The following is a 6,246-nucleotide window of genomic DNA, read 5'->3' on the forward strand; positions in this document are numbered from 1 at the left end:
TTTATCTTATCAAATAATTATTTTTATTTTGACGGTTCTTTTTATATACAGTGTATAGGGACAGCAATGGGCACCAGATTTGCCCCCAGTTATGCGAATTTGTACATGGCCTACTGGGAGGACCTTACAATCTGGCCCGGTGGCCAAATGGGGGCAAATCTGGTGTCCTGGGTACGTTATATAGATGATGTGTTTTTTATATGGCGTGGTAGTGAGGAAAGCCTTGCCACGTTTTGTGATCATCTTAACATAAATACTTTTAACATTCATTTTAGTTTTAATATCAGCAAAAACGAAGTTTCGTTTTTAGACTTGATGATTTTTATAGAAGATGGCACAATGATGACTAAAACGTTCAGGAAGCCGACAGACTCTAATAGTTTTATTGATATAAATAGTGCTCATCATAGGAATTGGCTAAGCGGCATTCCATATAGCCAATTTATACGTATAAAGAGAAATTGTTCTGACAAAAATATCTGCGAAGAACAACTTGAAGAGGTTACTGAACGTTTTTTAGCTAAAGGTTATGCACAGGACACTTTAATTAAAGCAAGAGAAAAAGTGAATGAAATAGATAGAAATAAACTTTTAAAGGAAAAAAGCCCTACTAAGAAGAAAGAAAATTCACAACACCAATGGGCCTTCATCTCTAAATATAATGATTCTCACACAAAAATAGAACAAGTGTTCAAACGTAATTGGCACCTCCTAAAACAAGATCCAATACTAGGGACCCTATTACCATCAAAACCATCTTTCGTATATAGAAAAGCAAAATCATTAAAGGACCATTTAGTCAGGAGCTCTATTGATGTAAACAAAAGACAAAGCGAAAGAACAAGGGGGTTCCATCGTTGTGGAAGTTGCCTTATGTGCAAATCTGTAAAATCTTCTGAGAGAAAAATGGTGAATTTCAGAATAAATAATAATGAATATAAAATTGAAGATTTTATAACGTGTCATTCTAAAAATATTATATATGTCCTAGAATGTGCCTGCGGATTATTTTATGTGGGCAAAACCTCGCGACAACTCAAAGTCCGCTTAGCGGAACACATTTACAATATTAGAAAAGGACTTTTGACGCATAGTGTTTCAGCTCATTTTAAAACACATCATAATAGTAGCGAGTGTTTTTTAATTAATTTTTGGGGGATTCAAGCAGTAACCCCAAGATGGCGGACAAAAGACATTGATAAAAGATTAGCACAAGCAGAGATGCGTTGGATCCATCGCCTAAAAACTATCGTGCCCAATGGTCTAAATATAGATTTTGAGTTGAAACATTTTTTAACTTACCGTATATACGCGAGTATAAGTCGACCCGAATTTAAGCCGAGGCACCTAATTTTACAACAAAAAACTGGGAAAATGTATTGACCCAAGTGGGACCTTTACTCGAGTATAAGCCGAGGGGGGATTTTTCAGCATAAAAAATGTTCTGAAAAAGTAGGCTTATACTCGAGTATATATGGTAAGTTATTCTGAAATCCATCCTTTTTTATCTCACTTTTTTAATCTACTTTTATCCATTTTTAAATTTATTTTTGGGGTGTTTTTCCCTTTTTCTATCTGATGTACTTGTTTTTTCAATTGATATGTACTTTATAAAATATAGTGATTCTTGCACATTAGTACCTTGCATGATTTTGCACATTGGCACTTTGCACTTTGGAAAAGGATGGAAAAATAACTAATGTATGAAATGGTGATCGCTTTATAACATAACCGTTTTCTGTATCACTGTATTTCTTTTTGTATTTGCAGATCATTTGGCCGGTGTTGGTGGTCTGTGACTGTGACTGTGTGTGTCACATAGTATTACGCTGTGGAACGCACGGCCATTGATCTGGGGCCACCCCTCTTTGAGCCATATCTGGCTGTGTGGAACGCACAGCCATTAGTGACGACGCCGTCGCGTGGTCACGTGATCGGACTTCCCTGTTAAAACCTTTCTGTTATATGGACAGTGAGGCTTCCGGCAGCGTGGAACGCACAGCCATGTCTGATGATGCGGCGACGCGACCACGTGACCGGACCCTTCCAATCAGGGTTTTCGCTATGTGGATTACACCATACAACTTCCGGCCGCAGACACCCGGCCCGGAAGTCTAAATTGATTATGCACAGGTGTATACCGGCTATATATATGCGATTAGAAGGCTAATCCAGCACACTTCTGATGAAGGAACTTATGTTCAGAAACGCGTTAAGTGTGCTTCCGTTTTTATCTGACTGACTCCTTGGTGATCCTGCTGCTTTCTGGTGCCAGCAACTCCTTGGTCCGGACCAAGAACTGCTACCCTAATTCCACCTGGGATACACTGGACTGTTTGCTGTTTTGCCTTGGAGAATATTTGAATGTTTTAATTCTGTCTACGTCTGTAAGTGCAAAATCTCATTAAAATGTTACATGTTTGAGACTTGCTGCACTATTTCTGCTCTTTTTGTATTTATAGAGCCTATGGAATATACACTGGATAAGTGACTCTTTATGGGGAATTACCCCTCAAAGTGGTAACCGTGTCACTGTTTTTCTGTGAATCACTTATTGGTGTACTGTTTTGCTGACAAACATCACTAGCGCTTAGAGCCATATTTCTTTTCTACAATCACCAGGACCTGCCAAACATGCTGGTCCTTTGACTATATAGTAAAAGTGAACTCATGTTCTGCAGACATCAGTCATCGTTAATGACACATGGAAGTGCACATTGTTAATGGTATTGAGTGCACACACTAGACGATATTGTCAAAAATATTGCTCAGAAGTTAGTCCAACCAAATGAGCCCAAAAAATGTCTGTGCCTTCCAAAAATATGGGGAAAGCTGGAAATGTTTTTAACTCACTTGGGGCATTCAAAACAAGGAAAAGGGAGTTTTCTCATTTTCTGAGTGGAGCAATTATGTTAGCACATCTGAAAATGGTTTTGCTCATTAGAGATGCTATAAAACTGGCCTTCCTTTTTGAAGGAGTTGAGTATCTGGAGCATCACAATGGGTTTGATTATACTCTGGAAATGGCTAGAAAAAGAGAACTTTCATGTGAAACTCGACAGTCTATTCTTGTTCTTCAAAATTAAGGCTATCCCATGCAAGAAATTGCCAAGAAACTAAACATTTCCTACAACAGTGTGTACTACTCCCTTCAGAGAACAGCACAAACAGGCTCTAACCAGAGTAGAAAGAGAAGTGGGATACCCTGGTGCACAACTTAGCAAGAAGGTAAGTGCATTAGAGTCTCTAGTTTGAGAAATAGATGACTCACAGGTCCTCTGGCAGCTTCATTGAATGGTACCCACAAAACGACACTGTCAATGTCTACAGTGAAGAGGCAGGTGCTGGCCTTCAAGGCAGAGTGGAAAATAAAAGCCATATCTGAAACTGGCTAATAAAAGGAAAAGATTAATATGGGCAAAATAACACAGACATTGGAAAGAGGATGATTGGAAAACAGTGTTATGGACAGACAAATCGAATTTTGAGGCGTTTGGACCACACAGAAGAATATTTGTGAGATGCAGAACAAGTGAAAAATGTTGGAAGGGTGTCTGTCGCCAGCTGTCAAGAATGGTGGAGGTAATGTGATGCAATGCCATGCCATACCCTGTGGACAGCGCTTGATTGGAGCCCATTTCCTCCTCCAGTGGGTTAATGACCCAAAGCGCTACTCCAAATTATACAATAACTATTTAGGGAAGAAGCAGGCAGCTGGTATTCTGTCTGTAATGGAGTGGCCAGCACAGTCACCAGATCTCAACCCCATGGACCTGTTGTGGGAGCAGCTTGACTGTATGGTACTCAAGAAGTGCCCATCAAGCCAATCCAACTTGTTGGAGGTGCTTAAGGAGGCGTGGGGGGAAATTTCTTCGGATTACCTCAATAAATTAACAGCTAGAATGCCGAAGGTCTGCAATGCAGTAATTGCTGCAAAATGAGCATTCTTTGACAAAATCAAAGTTTGAAGGACAAAATTATTATTTCAAATAAAAATCATTATTTCAAACCTTGCCGGTTTGTTGACTATATGTTCTATTCATTTTGCAACTCATTTGATAAACACAAAATTGTCTGGGTGACCCCAAACTTTTGAATGATAGTGTGTGTGTGTGTGTGTGTATATATATATATATATATAGAGAGAGAGAGAGAGAGAGAGAGAGAGAGAGAGAGAGAGAGAGAGAGAGAGAGAGAGAGAGAGAGAGAGAGAGAGAGAGAGAGAGGAATGTATTATATGCAACATAAATACAATGAAATTGCATAATAAGGTTTTATGAAGTCCACAATGAACTTTGTAAGGTATTAGACCAAAATATAAATGGTTTCTAATGTCAGAGGAGCAAAAAAAAGCTGAATATCCTTAAAAATACCAAAATGGTAAAATTTGCCCATTTTTGACTGCCAATTTGGACCATACCACTAAATCAACTTTCAAAGTGTTGGTACTCAATTGTTGCAGAATATTAGTGTCTTCTGCCCAAAAAAATGTTCTTTTCCAGTTATTTTTGTAAAACTAAAAAATTCAGCAACAATTTTATGTTTTTTTTGGCCATAGCGTCTGAAGCTCCACTCATAAAATGGTGCAAACTCACACATATTGCTCAGTCCCTTTCTGAGCAATATCTTTCACAACATCCTCTAGTGTGTATGGGTCTTAACTAGTACATATAAGTAATTACAACAGGTAGGGAGTAGCGTAGGATAGCAAACTGCAATAGTACTATTGTTGTTATGCATGATAATGTCACATGGGGGCATTGCTTATTCTGCACTATGGATGGACTACACGACCACTAACTGCAATATCCTAACAACTACTGAGGGTACCCTCATTTGAATGACGAGAGTCCCTCTTTAAGTTTTTGACTTGCTATCAATATATACTAGGGCAGTGGTTCCCATACTGTGTGCGGTGGCACCTTGCGGTGCCTCTGTACACTTACATGGGTGCCCTGATCTGGTGGTTCAGGACCAATTTGTATTATTTATGGTCAATGTAACAGACAAAACCAGTGATGGTGGCTGCCAATCATGTGTACAAACAGAAGCAAATCTGGTCCCTCACCACAAAACTGACCCTAATAAGGACAGATAAATATTCTTGATTTCATTGTTTTTCTACATGGCCTAGGGGTGCCTTGAGAAAATGATACTACTTTAGGGTGGTGGGATTCAAAAAAGTTTGGGAAGCACTGTACTAGGCAATACCTCCATCACTGCAGAAAATTGTTAGAATACTAGGAAAGAGTAACGACTTCCCCAATCCTGGCTACCAGTGATGTGGCCCCTAAGTCACTTATGATCATCAGACAATAACACCTTCTGCTGCAAAAATTTCCAGTGTTGGGCAGAGGACATTATTTACCATATGCCATCACGTGTGGCACACATTAAGTTACTTACAGTTACTGTTTTCTGGTGATCACTAGAGAATTATATACAACACTGTAGAAAACTACACTCATATAGAATCCTGTTTGGAAAGGTGAATTAGTGCTGAAGCAAGAGCCACAAAATTTAAAATAAATTAAGAGGGTGCTCTCATCCAGTTTTGGACCTTGCCATTTACCATTGCTTTGATCCGGACCAGTCTCCTTGTCTATTATCCCAAAACATCACAGATATCTATTGGGAACCTAACAAAGGACCCATCCAGGATTGAACCCGAACGGAGGACATCTATTCTAATAGGAGAATAACACTCCACATCAACTCCTACCGCAGGTGACTCTGGACACTTGGTTACCACATGACCCAGCTATTTACAAGGAGACAACATAGGAACGGACCTATCTATCAGTGGCTACATTAATACGGTACCGTATCTACTGGACAATTTTTAACACCCCTCTATTGATTCCACTTGGTGAATTTTCATCCACATCTATATGTCATACCCCATGTTCTTTTATATGTTTTTTTTTTAAATAAATGTATTACCTTTTATTCCATTGGCACACATTTGTTTATTACCACCTATTCTTTAGCGCAGTGTACCCCCTGTTTTTCTTATTTCAGTGATCGGCAGATTTTTCCATCTAAAGATTGCATCTTCATATCTGGAAATTGCCCAATTGATTGCTGTTCATAATGTAAATAGATGAAGAAGACGAATTGGGAACGCCCACACATATAAAAAAGATCTGCAGATAATACCAGATTATTAAACATGTTTAAAAACCTGATTAAGCAATCGATTGGCGATTTTGATTGGGATTGCCAAAAGGGGGAGCCCACACATCT

This window comes from Crinia signifera, chromosome 4 (genome assembly GCF_055691185.1).
Source record: "Crinia signifera chromosome 4, ASM5569118v1, whole genome shotgun sequence".
Classification (NCBI taxonomy): domain Eukaryota; kingdom Metazoa; phylum Chordata; class Amphibia; order Anura; family Myobatrachidae; genus Crinia; species Crinia signifera.